This window comes from Danio aesculapii, chromosome 4 (assembly GCF_903798145.1).
Source record: "Danio aesculapii chromosome 4, fDanAes4.1, whole genome shotgun sequence".
NCBI classification, from domain to species: Eukaryota; Metazoa; Chordata; class Actinopteri; order Cypriniformes; family Danionidae; genus Danio; species Danio aesculapii.
The window spans coordinates 26,057,608-26,075,400 of NC_079438.1; the positions used below are offsets into that span (position 1 = coordinate 26,057,608).

At 42.5% G+C, this 17,793-nt stretch overlaps 15 non-coding genes across 15 annotated transcripts; 8 read left to right on the plus strand and 7 right to left on the minus strand.

The window, feature by feature from the left end:
* Positions 1 to 8,243: 8,243 nt before the first annotated feature.
* trnad-guc (transfer RNA aspartic acid (anticodon GUC)) lies at positions 8,244 to 8,315 on the plus strand. Its single transcript has one exon. It is a non-coding gene; the product is annotated as a tRNA-Asp (tRNA).
* An 86-nt stretch (positions 8,316 to 8,401) lies between these two features.
* Positions 8,402 to 8,473, minus strand: trnag-ucc (transfer RNA glycine (anticodon UCC)). The gene has a single exon. It is a non-coding gene; the product is annotated as a tRNA-Gly (tRNA).
* Positions 8,474 to 10,576: 2,103 nt separating this feature from the next.
* On the plus strand, positions 10,577 to 10,648 carry trnag-ucc (transfer RNA glycine (anticodon UCC)). Its single transcript has one exon. It is a non-coding gene; the product is annotated as a tRNA-Gly (tRNA).
* Positions 10,649 to 10,729: 81 nt separating this feature from the next.
* On the minus strand, positions 10,730 to 10,801 carry trnad-guc (transfer RNA aspartic acid (anticodon GUC)). Its single transcript has one exon. It is a non-coding gene; the product is annotated as a tRNA-Asp (tRNA).
* Positions 10,802 to 11,641: 840 nt separating this feature from the next.
* Positions 11,642 to 11,713, plus strand: trnag-ucc (transfer RNA glycine (anticodon UCC)). The gene has a single exon. It is a non-coding gene; the product is annotated as a tRNA-Gly (tRNA).
* An 81-nt stretch (positions 11,714 to 11,794) lies between these two features.
* Positions 11,795 to 11,866, minus strand: trnad-guc (transfer RNA aspartic acid (anticodon GUC)). Its single transcript has one exon. It is a non-coding gene; the product is annotated as a tRNA-Asp (tRNA).
* Positions 11,867 to 12,707: 841 nt separating this feature from the next.
* On the plus strand, positions 12,708 to 12,779 carry trnag-ucc (transfer RNA glycine (anticodon UCC)). The gene has a single exon. It is a non-coding gene; the product is annotated as a tRNA-Gly (tRNA).
* An 81-nt stretch (positions 12,780 to 12,860) lies between these two features.
* On the minus strand, positions 12,861 to 12,932 carry trnad-guc (transfer RNA aspartic acid (anticodon GUC)). The gene has a single exon. It is a non-coding gene; the product is annotated as a tRNA-Asp (tRNA).
* Positions 12,933 to 13,772: 840 nt separating this feature from the next.
* Positions 13,773 to 13,844, plus strand: trnag-ucc (transfer RNA glycine (anticodon UCC)). The gene has a single exon. It is a non-coding gene; the product is annotated as a tRNA-Gly (tRNA).
* An 81-nt stretch (positions 13,845 to 13,925) lies between these two features.
* On the minus strand, positions 13,926 to 13,997 carry trnad-guc (transfer RNA aspartic acid (anticodon GUC)). Its single transcript has one exon. It is a non-coding gene; the product is annotated as a tRNA-Asp (tRNA).
* An 841-nt stretch (positions 13,998 to 14,838) lies between these two features.
* trnag-ucc (transfer RNA glycine (anticodon UCC)) lies at positions 14,839 to 14,910 on the plus strand. The gene has a single exon. It is a non-coding gene; the product is annotated as a tRNA-Gly (tRNA).
* A 995-nt stretch (positions 14,911 to 15,905) lies between these two features.
* trnag-ucc (transfer RNA glycine (anticodon UCC)) lies at positions 15,906 to 15,977 on the plus strand. Its single transcript has one exon. It is a non-coding gene; the product is annotated as a tRNA-Gly (tRNA).
* Positions 15,978 to 16,057: 80 nt separating this feature from the next.
* Positions 16,058 to 16,129, minus strand: trnad-guc (transfer RNA aspartic acid (anticodon GUC)). The gene has a single exon. It is a non-coding gene; the product is annotated as a tRNA-Asp (tRNA).
* A 994-nt stretch (positions 16,130 to 17,123) lies between these two features.
* trnag-ucc (transfer RNA glycine (anticodon UCC)) lies at positions 17,124 to 17,195 on the plus strand. The gene has a single exon. It is a non-coding gene; the product is annotated as a tRNA-Gly (tRNA).
* Positions 17,196 to 17,276: 81 nt separating this feature from the next.
* Positions 17,277 to 17,348, minus strand: trnad-guc (transfer RNA aspartic acid (anticodon GUC)). The gene has a single exon. It is a non-coding gene; the product is annotated as a tRNA-Asp (tRNA).
* Between the last annotated feature and the right edge of the window lie 445 nt (positions 17,349 to 17,793).

The window sequence follows — 17,793 nt, forward strand, 5'->3', positions numbered from 1 at the left end:
TCGTTATTCCTTCAATCACATTGTTTATTGATTCACTGATCGGTATGCCCGTGATTACACCTCTTATAAGTTTTCTGTCAAAGACCTCTGAACATTTCACTTTTTTACCATTTATTTTATTTACTTTAGTTGCTTTCTTTTGTTGAACCTCATCCTTACATGAAAACAATAAGCATCCATTCCTCAATTTTTTAGCAGATCTTACCTCCCCAATCTCTTTATACAGAGCTTTCGTCAGTTGTATAGGACTCCAGTCCTCAAATGTAGCCCCTTCCTGTATTAGTCTAACAAACACTTTGGATTAGAAAACTACAAACTACATTGGATCTCATCTCTTCGTCACTATCTAGTTTGTTTTTCTTTTTCCGCTTTTTACCGCTATAGTTTGTCCATGGTTCGCCACTCTCGCTACCCTCCATTTCCTCTACTTCACTTCCTGATCCATCATTTCCGTCTCCCCACTCCTGACCATTCTCAATCCAGTCGTTGCCAACCGCCTTATTTGCTCTCTCTCTCTCACACACACACACACACACACACACACACACACACACACACACACACACACACACACACACAAACCTTTAATCTAAACATTTAAGACAATTTTGAGAAACGTATGTAATCCAGTTTTTGATGACTTGCATGTCTACAACACATTACTTCCTATTAATATCTTCATAATTATGACCTCTTCTTGTCTATTTCTACAACTTTATAGGCCTATATAGGGTTTCTTTTTTTCATATGAATTGCCGTCTCTTATTATCTGTTTTCTACGTTTCCTGCCCTTCTTTAGCAATATCTTCAGTAATAATATTTAATTTACCTTTACTTACAGAAGCATTAAAGGGGTAGTTCACATAAAAATTACAATTCAGTCATTTACTCATCCTCTACTTGTTCCAAACCTGTTTGAGTTTCTTCTGCTGAATGCAAATGAAGAGAATACCTGCTGTACTGGAGAGAGTAACATCAGTCCTTCATGGAGCTCAAGTGGATTTCCCTGAAAATAAAAGCACTGCTTTCACTGCCTCCGCCTGAGCATGATCGACTCCTAAAATACCTAAGGTATTTTAATTCCAGCATAATTTGAGGATACATTCATTGAGTTTATGCTTTCCATGTTTTTTTTTCCAGTTTCAGTTTATTAGTTCAGGCTATATATTTCTTGTGTATGTAACATATAACATTTATCTGTATTCACTTTACTCATAATGAATGTATTATTGAGTCTTATGTGTCCTTAAGTTATAATATTATTAATCTGACTTCTGTCCTGTTTTTACTGGTCATTGATTTAACTTTAATTGAATATTCAATATTTAAGAGTTACTGTTGTTTTTGCCAGTGATTATCAATGCCTCATGTCATTAGTGCTCTTCCTTCATTTTCAGATAAATCTCTATTTAATTATTAGTTTTAGATCTTCTTTCAGTAAATCCTTCAGGATTTTCATTTTTTCTGCAGGAATCTGCTTGTATCCTGTAGGAATAATGAAATCCTGCAGGACAAAATGAAAATATGTGCAGGCAATTCCTACAGGTTTAGAATCATGCAGTGCTTTTTACAGGAATCCTGAATGATCTTTTTTTCCCTGCAGGATAGCTGCTGTCCTGAAGGAATGTAAAAATCCTGTAGGACACATTGACGATATGTGCAGGGATTTCTTACAGGTTTTACAATGGATCCAAGCAAGTGACAAATCCTGCAGGATTTTATAATTCCTGCAGGACTTGCAGGAGTTATTTGCTGTAATTGGAATGAAAGAAATTCTGTCACTTGCTGTTGGTAGCAATACAATATGAGTTCTAACAGATAATCAATACAACAAACAAACAAAAAATAAAAACATAAATAAATAAAAGTATACAAATAGATTATAGGCAATTATAAAAATCTACCATTACTCTAAACCATTCAAATTATACATTTGTGTTTTACATTTTATTCCTATACTTTTTTATTTAATTTATTAAAATGTCAATCCATCTATCTATATTAATTCAACTCCCATCTGTTTGGTTGGATGCAAAAAAACTGTAAGATCTGTCGGTGAGGTAGACACATGTTGAACGTATGTCTGTGCATTTTATGAGTTCAACAGAGTCTATCCCTCTTTCATTTAAAATGTTTGTTGCTGTTATCCCTGCTTCTGTCTTTTTGACCTGAGCAATCTATTTTATTCTGTGTCCATTGCCTTTTTGTGGCACCTGGAACTGGTGCCTCTTCGTTTAAGTACACTTTTATTCCATTTTTATCCTTTATAAAGAAGCAGGTTAGTGTTATTGTTAGTGTGATTGGTAAACATAATGTGTTTTCTGCAGTATTAGAGTAAATTTAATTAGTAAATTATTATAAACATTTATTAAACATTTGAAATAAAATAAGATATAAATGCAAAATTGAAATTAGATAATACATTGCTGCCAATAATGTATAGGTCTATATTATACAAGTATAATAATTACAATATTTTAAGCAGGGCTCCGAACCGGTTCAAGAAACGGAAACGAAAAACGGAAACAAATGACATTATTCAGTAACAGAAACAAAAAACGAAAAAAAATCAACTTTAATCGTTCTGAACAGAAACGTTTAGAGTTAACCGGTTAATAACGTTATTTTATCGTTCTCTTTATTATATGAATTTGGGAGACAAAAAGCATCAATTTAAAGCCTGTGTACAAATGTGACGGTGACGCATACAACGTGAAATGCCCGCGAAGCAGACGTCATAAGCGAGAGTCGTTTCTGATGCGACTAGCTTGTCTTAAAGGTTACAGAGAACCTGCTCTTTCATGTACAAAGGTATGTTTCGGTTTAAGTTATTGTTACTAAAACTTGTATTCATACTAAATTAATTATTGATTGTCGATTGTTTTTAGATGGGTCTCCATGAAGAAAATCCTTTTGTTAACATTTCTCTTATGACAAATCATCTGATAAATTAATCTGTAATATTGAAGGATGAGGGACAGATCATAAACATGATAGATAAAGTTTTGCATGATATGATTGATGATCCACTCAAGCATTTTCCATTCGGAGAATTACAGTATTTAATAGCTTAGTCCTTATAAACAATCCATTATTAAAATACATTATTTACAAGGCTACCTAAGAATTAACCGAATATGCAAAATTATCCTCATAATGATCACAGAGAAATGAGGTAAGCACTCATTTTATATAAACTCTAAATGTCAGACTGTGATGCTTATTTAGGCCTATGCCAGTCTATAAAAAGATAATATAGCTTGAAACACTAATATTTTAGAAGTAGGTAAAGTTTGCACAACCAGTGTTTGGTCTTATTAACCTGCCCATAATTAAACGTCATGTAGCCTACATTTTGATTACTTGACCTGCGGATTAACGGCAGCACCAGCGGACATAAACGAGATCTGTGCATAACAGGGTTTTATGTGTCCCCAATATGCAAAATCAAGAGAGTGCACGACTCCATGAGGTAACGTAAACTGCACACACTTGATTATGTAATGTGTGAATTCAGGGACGCGTCTCACAGCGCAAAGCATAACTTATTAAATGCCCATGCTTAATTGGTCATTGATGAGGTCCATCGGGTTTAAAGGGTTACCGACAATAAATCAATCGAGTAATCGTTAGCATCCCTAGTTTAATCAATCGTAAAAGTAGTGTCAATGTTATTAAAATGCACACACAATCTATCACTTAATCTATCCAATACAGGGCTCTAGACTAACTTTTTGCCTTGCTGCACCTTTTTTTCTTAGGTGAACCACGCATTGCATAGTATTTTATATTTACATTAAAGATAAATAAGGCAAGAATATGAAAATTATACTTTTTATATTTTTACACCTACAAAAATATCTTGTGGTAGTGCACTTATTTAATAAAAATCTTTGTAATTGTAACATTCAACATGCAATACAGTACCATCAAAAAAACTAAACTAAACCGCATAATCTTTTGTATTTACAAGTAATATTAAGTTTTATTCTCTGCCTATGCCTAAATCCAAAAAGCACTAAATAATTTATATATTTATAAATTACACTGATTGAACTAAATAACTATACATTACGCTAAATAACTAAATATGGCTATATAGGCCTAATCTTGGGGTGACGCAGAAGCCGCAGTAGGTAGTGCTGTCGCCTCACAGCAAGAAAGTCGCTGGTTTTAGCCTCGGTTGGGTCAGTTGGTGTTTCTGTGTGGAGTTTGCATGCTCTCCCTGCGTTAACGTGGGTTCCCTCCGGGTGCTCGGTTTTCCACACAGTCCAAAAACATGCGGTGCAGGTGAATTGGGTAGGCTAAATTGTCTGTAGTGAATGAGTGTGTATGGATGTTACAGAGATGGGTTGTGGCTGGAAGGGCATCAGCTGCGTAAAAACGTGCTGGATAAGTTGGTGGTTCATTCTGCTGTGGTGACCCTGGATTAATAAAGGGACTAAGCTGAAAAGAAAATGAATGAATGAATGAAGTCCTAATCTTATTCTCTGATTAATACAAAAGTAATCTAGCAATGCCGCACCACTGACAAGCAAATGGCAGAGAAACAAAGCAACCACAGAAATTGCGAAAACAGCAGTGAGCACTTTTTTTGAAGTTATGCCTTTCTTTTTTAAATTTAATTACTGTGTGTTTAATGTTAAAGAGCCCATATTATGGGTTTTTGAAAATGCCCTTCCATGTAGTGTGTAACACAGCTCTAAGTGAAGTGAAATATCCAGCTAAGGCTTAAATCTGTAAGTGTACAGTGTTTAAAACTACTGATTCATCTATAAAAGAGTCGACTCATAGTGCTTCAAACGAGTCGTCTTGATAACGAGTCATTAGGTGTTTCGCGATGACGCAGCCACGAAACACAAGCCTCGCCAGTAGTTACGCGCGCAAACCAGGGAGATTTGAAACCTGCGGGCCCCGCCCACTAACACAGAAAAAACACTAGACACACACACACAGACGCCGCCGGTCGAATGAAGTCACACTGTGCTCAGATGGATAATATTGACAGTCTCTACCCAAAGATGAGTTGTTAACCTGGTACAGTACACGCGGTTACTCTTTATATTGTCTTATCACATGTAAGCCACGTTAAAAACGCGACGCGTGCCGCTTTGTTTACGAATTTAACGTTAAAGGCTTTTGTGAGCTCGCGTTCCACTGCCGTTTGTCGTTGCTATGGCGATCGATCGTAAGCTAGGAGACAGGAGACTCGTGTCACTTTCCCTAGTTCTTCTGAGGAGCGTTGTGTGTGTGTGTGTGTGTGTGTGTGTGTGTGAGAGAGAGAGAGAGAGAGAGACTCGCGTCGCTTTCCCTAGTTCTTCTGAGGAGCCTTGTGTGTGTGTGTGTGTGTGTGTGTGAGAGAGAGAGAGAGACTCGCGTCGCTTTCCCTAGTTCTTCTGAGGAGCGTTGTGTGTGTGTGTGTGTGTGTGTGTGTGTGTGTGAGAGAGAGAGAGAGAGAGAGAGAGAGAGAGAGAGAGAGAGACACTCGCGTCGCTTTCCCTAGTTTTTCTGAGGAGCGTTGTGTGTGTGTGTGTGTGTGTGTGAGAGAGAGAGAGAGAGAGAGAGAGAGAGAGAGAGAGAGAGAGAGAGAGACTCGCGTCGCTTTCCCTAGTTCTTCTGAGGAGCGTTGTGTGTGTGTGTGAGAGAGAGAGAGGGAGAGAGAGAGACTCGCGTCGATCTCCCCAGTTCTTCTGAGGAGGGTTGTGTGTGTGTGTGAAAAAAGCCTTACACTATGAAGCGCGTGTGCACTGTGACTACTTTTATATAGTTGATTACCAGCTGGGCATTTCACTCTGTCTCGTGCTGAAGCCTGTCACTGTCGACCAATCGCAGCAGGCTGTCATCGGTCCAATCAGCGCAGATTAGCTTCGCGCTGAGGAGGGGGTTGGGAACAAATGAATCGCTGAACGATTCATATGGGAGTCGTTGGGATAATTAGGTAAAAATAAATGCAGATTATAAGACCATCAAAGTGTTTTATGACCTTGCATGCATATTAGACTGTTGTTGGAGACCCTTACAACCTAAATATGACCCTATTTCATGTATAATATGGGCTCTTTAAATAAATCAATAATGAATAGGCCTATAAGTGTATCCTGTGTGTGTGTGTGTGCGTGTGTGTCCACCAACTGTGTCTTTCATTACTGAAGCAGCTCTCTTCTAATCCCGAAAGTTACTTCATCTGTCTGGCAATATTTCGGCAATATTTAAATTTAGATGAGCCTATAGTCAACATTTGCAGAAACTGTGCAGCTGCACATTGAATCTGAGGTCTCATCTCGCTCTCGCTGTCATCCAGACATCGATACGTAGACGCCACATAAACGTCAAGTTGTGAAATTGAGGCCGGTACCAGCTGACGCCCTTGTGAAATGTCAAAATACAGCAATGAAATGAACAGGTAATGTTTTTCAGCCAAAAAGTCTATCTAGGATATCTCTAAAAACGCAATCAGAGCCAATGTTTTGTAGAAGTAGTGTTGCCTAAATAGCTATTACATTTCTAATCAAATTTAAACCAAAATACAATTGCATTTTTTGTTTGATAAAAATATACGGAAAATAATTAAATCAAAAGTTGGCCATTTTGTAATTTGTTTTAATATTAATAAAAACATACTTCGACTATTAAAGCTTAACGGCTATACACTGCCAATGGCCATTAATAAATATTATTTTACTTTGTACTGGAGTATAATGTATATTTTACAATAAAAACTAAATATAGCATGTCTCACTGTCATTTAAAACAATTCATAACACATCAGAACTGTAGACCTGCAGTGTGTAGCCTAAACTGTATGCAGGGGGTGTTGGTCAATAGCCTACTGCGCATAATTGAACTAATATCTCCTAATAGCCTAAAATAGCCTAATTTGAGAGATTTAAAAAATAAAAGACACTTTAAAAAAAGAAACAACATGCAAATCAAAAATAAATAAAGCTGGTTGCGTGTTTCAGCACTTGCCGCTCCATACCAAGGAGTGGGGCTGTGTGTGTAGCGCCTTTAACTATATAGAGCTTTTAACAGCATATTGTCAAAGCAATAAACAGTATCAAACAGAATCATTTGGCTGTTGCCTTTCACAAGGGTGGCAACGGACTAAGTGATATATACAGCAGCCAAAACGAAATGCGTTGGCTGGGAATTGAAAGCGGGTCAACTGCTTGGAAGGCAGCTATGCTCACCACTATACCACCAACACTTGCAGACATCTCTTGCCAGATGAGCTCAAAAAGAATGCTTTCAACCAAGGCTCTCTTTGTCTTGGTTCGGCACTGAAAAACATGTCCAGCATATGGATCCCAACCATCTCAAAATGTACTGATCTACCCACGTGGCATGGGACATCTTCACAAGAGTGGCGCCTGGCCATGTAATGTTACGGCAGCCAAAAGGAATACATTTGCTGGGAATATACGTAGAAGCCAGCTATGCTCACCACTATATTACCAACGCTTGTAGACATCCTCTTACAGAAGTGTAGAAAATGAAAGCTTTCGAACGAGGAGTTCTTTGTGTGGGCGAAAAAAAAAAATGTAGAGTATGGATCCCATCTCTTTCTGACGTTGAGGTTGGATAAAGCGTTCGAAGGTACAACCTCACCCAAAAAAGGGAGGTCGATAATTTCACTCTGCAGTGGTGGAGTTGTCATCTTCTGTCACCCAGTATTCACTGTAATGAGCTCCCCCGGTTTGAATGTCATTGCAAGGGTTGACTGGATGCAGCTCATGAAAGGGCAAGCTGACATTTTGTGGAGTAAAAGCTGGGCAATGTGTAAGAATGAATGGCGTGCTTTGTTTGCTGCAAAACATGCTAATAACGTTCTCCTGTGTGATGCACTGTTCAAGTTACTGCTGATGACCAGTCGAAGACTATTGAAGAAGCAAGGATTATTAATAAAGAAAAACTGTCCAAGCCCAGTTTTCTACCCTCCTCTTGCTGTCAGCCAATGTCTTTAGTGCCAGCACTGCAGACAATGCTGTTAGGATTGGATTACATTGCTGATCTGTGTGGGGGGAGGAAAGATTTTTTGCTCCACAGATCCTCGTTAGTATAGTGGACAGTAAGACTGATGAAGAAGCAAGGATTATTAATGAAGAAAAACTGTCCAAGCCCAGTTTTCTACCCTCCTCTTGCTGTCAGCCAAAGTCTTTAGTGCCAGCACTGCAGACAATGCTGTTAGGACTGGATTAGATTGCTGATCTGTGTGGGGAGGACGGGTTTTTTTACTCCGCAGATCCTCGTTAGTATAGTGGACAGTATCTCCGCCTGTCACGCGGAAGACCGGGGTTCGATTCCCTGACGGGGAGGCCCTCTTTTGTCTTTTACTTTTTGGCTGTTGCCTTTCACAAGGTTGGCAACGGACTAAGTGATATAAACAGCAGCCAAAAGGAAATGCGTTGGCCGGGAATCGAACCCGGGTCAACTGCTCGGAAGGCAGATTTGCTCACCACTATACCACCAACGCTTGCATACATATCTTGCCAGATGAGCTCAAAAAGAATGCTTTCAACCAAGGCTCTCTTTGTCTTGGTTCGGCACTGAAAAACATGTCCAGCATATGGATCCCAACCATCTCAAAATGCACTGATCTACCCACATGTCATGGGACATCTTCACAAGAGTGGCGCCTGGCCATGTAATGTTACGGCAGCCAAAAGGAATATATTTGCTGGGAATATACGTAGAAGCCAGCTATGCTCACCACTATATTACCAACGCTTGTAGACATCCTCTTACAGAAGTGTAGAAAATGAAAGCTTTCGAACGAGGAGTTCTTTGTGTGGGCAAAAAAAAAAAGTCAAGTATGGATCCCATCTCTTTCTGACGTTGAGGTTGGATAAAGCGTTCGAAGGTACAACCTCACCCAAAAAAGGGAGGTCGATAATTTCACTCTGCAGTGGTGGAGTTGTCATCTTCTGTCACCCAGTATTCACTGTAATGAGCTCCCCCGGTTTGAATGTCATTGCAAGGGTTGACTGGATGCAGCTCATGAAAGGGCAAGCTGACATTTTGTGGAGTAAAAGCTGGGCAATGTGTAAGAATGAATGGCGTGCTTTGTTTGCTGCAAAACATGCTAATAACGTTCTCCTGTGTGATGCACTGTTCAAGTTACTGCTGATGACCAGTCGAAGACTATTGAAGAAGCAAGGATTATTAATAAAGAAAAACTGTCCAAGCCCAGTTTTCTACCCTCCTCTTGCTGTCAGCAACGGTCTTTAGTGCCAACACTGCAGACAATGCTGTTAGGACTGGATTACATTGCTGATCTGTGTGAGGGGAGGAAAGATTTTTTGCTCCGCAGATCCTCGTTAGTATAGTGGACAGTAAGACTGATGAAGAAGCAAGGATTATTAATGAAGAAAAACTGTCCAACCCCAGTTTTCTACCCTCCTCTTGCTGTCAGCCAAGGTCTTTAGTGCCAGCACTGCAGACAATGCTGTTAGGACTGGATTACATTGCTGATCTGTGTGGGGGGAGGAAAGGTTTTTTGCTCCGCAGATCCTCGTTAGTATAGTGGACAGTATCTCCGCCTGTCACGCGGAAGACCGGGGTTCGATTCCTGGCCAACGCATTACCTTTTGGCTGCTGTATATATCCCTTAGTACGTTGCCACCCTTGTGAAAAGGCAACAGCCAAAAAGACCAAGGAGGGCCTCCCCGTCAGGGAATCGAACCTTGGTCTTCCGCGTGACAGGTGGAGATACTGTCCACTATACTAACGAGGATCTGCGCAGTAAGAAAACCCATTCTTCCCCCAGACAGATCAGCAATGTCATCAAGTCCTAACAGCGTTGTCTGCAGAGCTGGCACTAAAGACCTTGGCTGACAGCAAGAGGAGGGTAGAAAACTGGGCTTGGACAGATTTTCTTCATTAATAATCCTTGCTTCTTCATCAGTCTTCGACTGGTCATCAGCAGTAACTTGAACAGTGCATCACACAGGAGAACGTTATTAGCATGTTTTGCAGCAAACAAAGCACGCCATTCATTCTTACACATTGCCCAGCTTTTACTCCACAAAATGTCAGCTTGCCTTTTCATAAGCTGCATTCAGCCAACTCTTGCAAAGACATTCAAACCGTGGGAAGCTCATTACAGGGAATACTGGGTGACAGAAGATGAGAACTCCACCACTGCAGAGTGAAATTATCGACCTCCCATTTTTTGGGTGAGGTTGAACCTTCGAACGCTTTATCCAACCTCAACGTCAGAAAGAGATGGGATCCATACTCGACATTTTTTTTTTCCGCCCACACAAAGAACTCCTTGGTCGAAAGCTTTCATTTTCTACACTTCTGTGAGAGGATGTCTACAAGCGTTGGTAATATAGTGGTGAGCATAGCTGGCTTCTAAGTATATTCCCAGCAAATGTATTCCTTTTGGCTGTTGTAACATTACATGGCCAGGCGCCACTCTTGTGAAGATATCCCATGACATGTGGGTAGATCAGTGCATTTTGAGATGGTTGGGATCCATATGCTGGACATGTTTTTCAGAGCCGAACCAAGACAAAGAGGGCCTTGGTTGAAAGCATTCTTTTTGAGCTCTTCTGGCAAAAAGCGTCCGCAAGCGTTGGTGGTATAGTGGTGAGCATAGCTGCCTTCCAAGCAGTTGACCCGGGTTCGATTCCCGGCCAACGCATTACCTTTTGGCTGCTGTATATATCACTTAGTCCGTTGCCACCCTTGTGAAAAGGCAACAGCCAAAAAGACAAAGGAGGGCCTCCCCGTCGGGGAATCGAACCCCGGTCTTCCGCGTGACAGGCGGAGATACTGTCCACTATACTAACGAGGATCTGCGCAGTAAGAAAACCCATTCTTCCCCCAGACAGATCAGCAATGTAATCCAGTCCTAACAGCGTTGTCTGCAGAGCTGGCACTAAAGACCTTGGCTGACAGCAAGAGGAGGGTAGAAAACTGGGCTTGGACAGATTTTCTTCATTAATAATCCTTGCTTCTTCATCAGTCTTCGACTGGTCATCAGCAGTAACTTGAACAGTGCATTACACAGGAGAACGTTATTAGCATGTTTTGCAGCAAACAAAGCACGCCATTCATTCTTACACATTGCCCAGCTTTTACTCCACAAAATGTCAGCTTGCCCTTTCATAAGCTGCATTCAGCCAACTCTTGCTATGACATTCAAACCGTGGGAAGCTCATTACAGGGAATACTGGGTGACAGAAGATGAGAACTCCACCACTGCAGAGTGAAATTATCGACCTCCCATTTTTTGGGTGAGGTTGAACCTTCGAACGCTTTATCCAACCTCAACGTCAGAAAGAGATGGGATCCATACTCGACTTTTTTTTTCGCCCACACAAAGAACTCCTTGGTCGAAAGCTTTCATTTTCTACACTTCTGTGAGAGGATGTCTACAAGCGTTGGTAATATAGTGGTGAGCATAGCTGGCTTCTAAGTATATTCCCAGCAAATGTATTCCTTTTGGCTGTTGTAACATTACATGGCCAGGCGCCACTCTTGTGAAGATATCCCATGACATGTGGGTAGATCAGTGCATTTTGAGATAGTTGGGATCCATATGCTGGACATGTTTTTCAGAGCCGAACCAAGACAAAGAGGGCCTTGGTTGAAAGCATTCTTTTTGAGCTCTTTTGGCAAAAAGCGTCCGCAAGCGTTGGTGGTATAGTGGTGAGCATAGCTGCCTTCCAAGCAGTTGACCCGGGTTCGATTCCCGGCCAACGCATTACCTTTTGGCTGCTGTATACATCACTTAGTCCGTTGCCACCCTTGTGAAAAGGCAACAGCAAAAAAGACAAAGGATGGCCTCCCCGTCGGGGAATCGAACCCCGGTCTTCCGCGTGACAGGCGGAGATACTGTCCACTAAACTAACGAGGATCTGCACAGTAAGAAAACCCATTCTTCCCCCAGACAGATCAGCATTGTAATCCAGTCCTAACAGCGTTGTCTGCAGAGCTGGCACTAAAGACCTTGGCTGACAGCAAGAGGAGGGTAGAAAACTGGGCTTGGACAGATTTTCTTCATTAATAATCCTTGCTTCTTCATCAGTCTTCGACTGGTCATCAGCAGTAACTTGAACAGTGCATTACACAGAAGAACGTTATTAGCATGTTTTGCAGCAAACAAAGCACGCCATTCATTCTTACACATTGCCCAGCTTTTACTCCACAAAATGTCAGCTTGCCTTTTCATAAGCTGCATTCAGCCAACTCTTGCAATGACATTCAAACCGTGGGAAGCTCATTACAGGGAATACTGGGTGACAGAAGATGAGAACTCCACCACTGCAGAGTGAAATTATCGACCTCCCATTTTTTGGGTGAGGTTGAACCTTCGAACGCTTTATCCAACCTCAACGTCAGAAAGAGATGGGATCCATACTCGACTTTTTTTTTTCGCCCACACAAAGAACTCCTTGGTCGAAAGCTTTCATTTTCTACACTTCTATGAGAGGATGTCTACAAGCGTTGGTAATATAGTGGTGAGCATAGCTGGCTTCTAAGTATATTCCCAGCAAATGTATTCCTTTTGGCTGTTGTAACATTACATGGCCAGGCGCCACTCTTGTGAAGATATCCCATTACATGTGGGTAGATCAGTGCATTTTGAGATGGTTGGGATCCATATGCTGGACATGTTTTTCAGAGCCGAACCAAGACAAAGAGGGCCTTGGTTAAAAGCATTCTTTTTGAGCTCTTCTGGCAAAAAGCGTCCGCAAGCGTTGGTGGTATAGTGGTGAGCATAGCTGCCTTCCAAGCAGTTGACCCGGGTTCGATTCCCGGCCAACGCATTACCTTTTGGCTGCTGTATACATCACTTAGTCCGTTGCCACCCTTGTGAAAAGGCAACAGCCAAAAAGACAAAGGAGGGCCTCCCCGTCGGGGAATCGAACCCCGGTCTTCCGCGTGACGGGCGGAGATACTGTCCACTATACTAACGAGGATATGCGCAGTAAGAAAACCCATTCTTCCCCCAGACAGATCAGCAATGTAATCCAGTCCTAACAGCGTTGTCTGCAGAGCTGGCACTAAAGACCTTGGCTGACAGCAAGAGGAGGGTAGAAAACTGGGCTTGGACAGATTTTCTTCATTAATAATCCTTGCTTCTTCATCAGTCTTCGACTGGTCATCAGCAGTAACTTGAACAGTGCATCACACAGGAGAACGTTATTAGCATGTTTTGCAGCAAACAAAGCATGCCATTCATTCTTACACATTGCCCAGCTTTTACTCCACAAAATGTCAGCTTGCCTTTTCATAAGCTGCATTCAGCCAACTCTTGCAATGACATTCAAACCGTGGGAAGCTCATTACAGGGAATACTGGGTGACAGAAGATGAGAACTCCACCACTGCAGAGTAAAATTATCGACCTCCCTTTTTTTGGGTGAGTTGTACCTTCTAACGCTTTATCCAACCTCAACGTCAGAAAGAGATGGGATCCATACTCGACATTTTTTTTCCGCCCACACAAAGAACTCCTTGGTCAAAAGCTTTCATTTTCTACACTTCTGTGAGAGGATGTCTACAAGCGTTGGTAATATAGTGGTGAGCATAGCTGGCTTCTAAGTATATTCCCAGCAAATGGATTCCTTTTGGCTGCCGTAACATTACATGGCCAGGCGCCACTCTTGTGAAGATATCCCATGACATGTGGGTAGATCAGTGCATTTTGAGATGGTTGGGATCCATATGCTGGACATGTTTTTCAGAGCCGAACCAAGACAAAGAGGGCCTTGGTTGAAAGCATTCTTTTTGAGCTCTTCTGGCAAAAAGCGGCCGCAAGCATTGGTGGTATAGTGGTCAGCATAGCTGCCTTCCGAGCAGTTGACCCGGGTTCGATTCCCGGCCAATGCATTACCTTTTGGCTGCTGTATACATCACTTAGTCCGTTGCCACCCTTGTGAAAAGGCAACAGCCAAAAAGACAAAGGAGGGCCTCCCCGTCGGGGAATCGAACCCCGGTCTTCCGCGTGACAGGCGGAGATACTGTCCACTATACTAACGAGGATATGCGCAGTAAGAAAACCCATTCTTCCCCCAGACAGATCAGCAATGTAATCCAGTCCTAACAGCGTTGTCTGCAGAGCTGGCACTAAAGACCTTGGCTGACAGCAAGAGGAGGGTAGAAAACTGGGCTTGGACAGATTTTCTTCATTAATAATCCTTGCTTCTTCATCAGTCTTCGACTGGTCATCAGCAGTAACTTGAACAGTGCATCACACAGGAGAACGTTATTAGCATGTTTTGCAGCAAACAAAGCACGCCATTCATTCTTACACATTGCCCAGCTTTTACTCCACAAAATGTCAGCTTGCCCTTTCATAAGCTGCATTCAGCCAACTCTTGCAATGACATTCAAACCGTGGGAAGCTCATTACAGGGAATACTGGGTGACAGAAGATGAGAACTCCACCACTGCAGAGTGAAATTATCGACCTCCCATTTTTTGGGTGAGGTTGAACCTTCGAACGCTTTATCCAACCTCAACATCAGAAAGAGATGGGATCCATACTCGACTTTTTTTTTTCGTCCACACAAAGAACTCCTTGGTCGAAAGCTTTCATTTTCTACACTTCTGTGAGAGGATGTCTACAAGCGTTGGTAATCTAGTGGTGAGCATAGCTGGCTTCTAAGTATATTCCCAGCAAATGTATTCCTTTTGGCTGTTGTAACATTACATGGCCAGGCGCCACTCTTGTGAAGATATCCCATGACATGTGGGTAGATCAGTGCATTTTGAGATGGTTGGGATCCATATGCTGGACATGTTTTTCAGAGCCGAACCAAGACAAAGAGGGCCTTGGTTGAAAGCATTCTTTTTGAGCTCTTCTGGCAAAAAGCGTCCGCAAGCGTCGGTGGTATAGTGGTGAGCATAGCTGCCTTCCAAGCAGTTGACCCGGGTTCGATTCCCGGCCAACGCATTACCTTTTGGCTGCTGTATACATCACTTAGTCCGTTGCCACCCTTGTGAAAAGGCAACAGCCAAAAAGACAAAGGAGGGCCTCCCCGTCGGGGAATCGAAACCCGGTCTTCCGCGTGACAGGCGGAGATACTGTCCACTATACTAACGAGGATCTGCGCAGTAAGAAAACCCATTCCTCCCCCAGACAGATCAGCAATGTAATCCAGTCCTAACAGCGTTGTCTGCAGAGCTGGCACTAAAGACCTTGGCTGACAGCAAGAGGAGGGTAGAAAACTGGGCTTGGACAGATTTTCTTCAATAATAATCCTTGCTTCTTCATCAGTCTTCGACTGGTCATCAGCAGTAACTTGAACAGTGCATCACACAGGAGAACGTTATTAGCATGTTTTGCAGCAAACAAAGCACGCCATTCATTTTTACACATTGCCCAGCTTTTACTCCACAAAATGTCAGCTTGCCTTTTCATAAGCTGCATTCAGCCAACTCTTGCAATGACATTCAAACCGTGGGAAGCTCATTACAGGGAATACTGGGTGACAGAAGATGAGAACTCCACCACTGCAGAGTGAAATTATCGACCTCCCATTTTTTGGGTGAGGTTGAACCTTCGAACGCTTTATCCAACCTCAACGTCAGAAAGAGATGGGATCCATACTCGACTTTTTTTTTTTCGCCCACACAAAGAACTCCTTGGTTGAAAGCTTTCATTTTCTACACTTCTGTGAGAGGATGTCTACAAGCGTTGGTAATATAGTGGTGAGCATAGCTGGCTTCTAAGTATATTCCCAGCAAATGTATTCCTTTTGGCTGTTGTAACATTACATGGCCAGGCGCCACTCTTGTGAAGATATCCCATGACATGTGGGTAGATCAGTGCATTTTGAGATGGTTGGGATCCATATGCTGGACATGTTTTTCAGAGCCGAACCAAGACAAAGAGGGCCTTGGTTGAAAGCATTCTTTTTGAGCTCTTCTGACAAAAGGCGTCCGCAAGCGTTGGTGGTATAGTGGTGAGCATAGCTGCCTTCCAAGCAGTTGACCCGGGTTCGATTCCCGGCCAACGCATTACCTTTTGGCTGCTGTATATATCACTTAGTCCGTTGCCACCCTTGTGAAAAGGCAACAGCCAAAAAGACAAAGAGGGCCTCCCCGTCGGGGAATCGAACCCCGATCTTCCGCGCGACAGGCGGAGATACTGTCCACTATACTAACGAGGATCTGCGCAGTAAGAAAACCTATTCTTCCCCCAGACAGATCAGCAATGTAATCCAGTCCTAACAGCGTTGTCTGCAGAGCTGGCACTAAAGACCTTGGCTGACAGCAAGAGGAGGGTAGAAAACTGGGCTTGGACAGATTTTCTTCATTAATAGATTAATTCATTAATATGTCATGGAAGAGTGGAGAACATGAGACTGTTTCCTATGACGCTCCAGAGACAGACGAGTCTTCGCTGAGGCCAGCTTCCAGCCTCCGCCACTGAGACTGCAGCTCTGCACAAGACGTTTGGCCAGCGGAGAAATTAAAATGGTCGTGCCCAACTGAGCCTGGTTTCTCTCAAGGTTTTTTTTCTTCACTTCCGCCTTTAGTGAAGTTTTTTTTCCCTCTCCGCTGTCGCCACTGGCTTGCATGGTTCAGGATCTGTAGAGCCGCGCATCGTTGGATTTGCTCTTCAGTGTTTGGACTCTCAGTAGTGATTATTAAACCACACTGAACTGAGCTAAACTGAACTGAACTTAAACACTACAAACTTAACTACACTGTTCCTATTTACTGTGACCTTTTATGTGAAGCTGCTTTGACACAATCTACATTGTATAAGCGCTATACAAATAAAGGTGAATTGAATTGAATTGAATTAATAATCCTTGCTTCTTCATCAGTCTTCGACTGGTCATCAGCAGTAACTTGAACAGTGCATCACACAGGAGAACGTTATTAGCATGTTTTGCAGCAAACAAAGCACGCCATTCATTTTTACACATTGCCCAGCTTTTACTCCACAAAATGTCAGCTTGCCTTTTCATAAGCTGCATTCAGCCAACTCTTGCAATGACATTCAAACCGTGGGAAGCTCATTACAGGGAATACTGGGTGACAGAAGATGAGAACTCCACCACTGTTTTTCACATGTTTTTCAGAGCCGAACCAAGACAAAGCGGGCCTTGGTTGAAAGCATTCTTTTTGAGCTCTTCTGGCAAAAAGAGTCCGCAAGCGTTGGTGGTATAGTGGTGAGCATAGCTGCCTTCCAAGCAGTTGACCCGGGTTCGATTCCCGGCCAACGCATTACCTTTTGGCTGCTGTATACATCACTTAGTCCGTTGCCACCCTTGTGAAAAGGCAACAGCCAAAAAGACAAAGGAGAGCCTCCCCGTCGGGGAATCGAACCCCGGTCTTCCGCGTGACAGGCGGAGATACTGTCCACTATACTAACGAGGATCTGCGCAGTAAGAAAACCCATTCTTCCCCCAGACAGATCAGCAATGTAATCCAGTCCTAACAGCATTGTCTGCAGAGCTGGCACTAAAGACCTTGGCTGACAGCAAGAGGAGGGTAGAAAACTGGGCTTGGACAGATTTTCTTCATTAATAATCCTTGCTTCTTCATCAGTCTTCGACTGGTCATCAGCAGTAACTTGAACAGTGCATCACACAGGAGAACGTTATTAGCATGTTTTGCAGCAAACAAAGCACGCCATTCATTCTTACACATTCCCCAGCTTTTACTCCACAAAATGTCAGCTTGCCCTTTCATAAGCTGCATTCAGCCAACTCTTGCAATGACATTCAAACCGTGGGAAGCTCATTACAGGGAATACTGGGTGACAGAAGATGAGAACTCCACCACTGCAGAGTGAAATTATCGACCTCCCATTTTTTGGGTG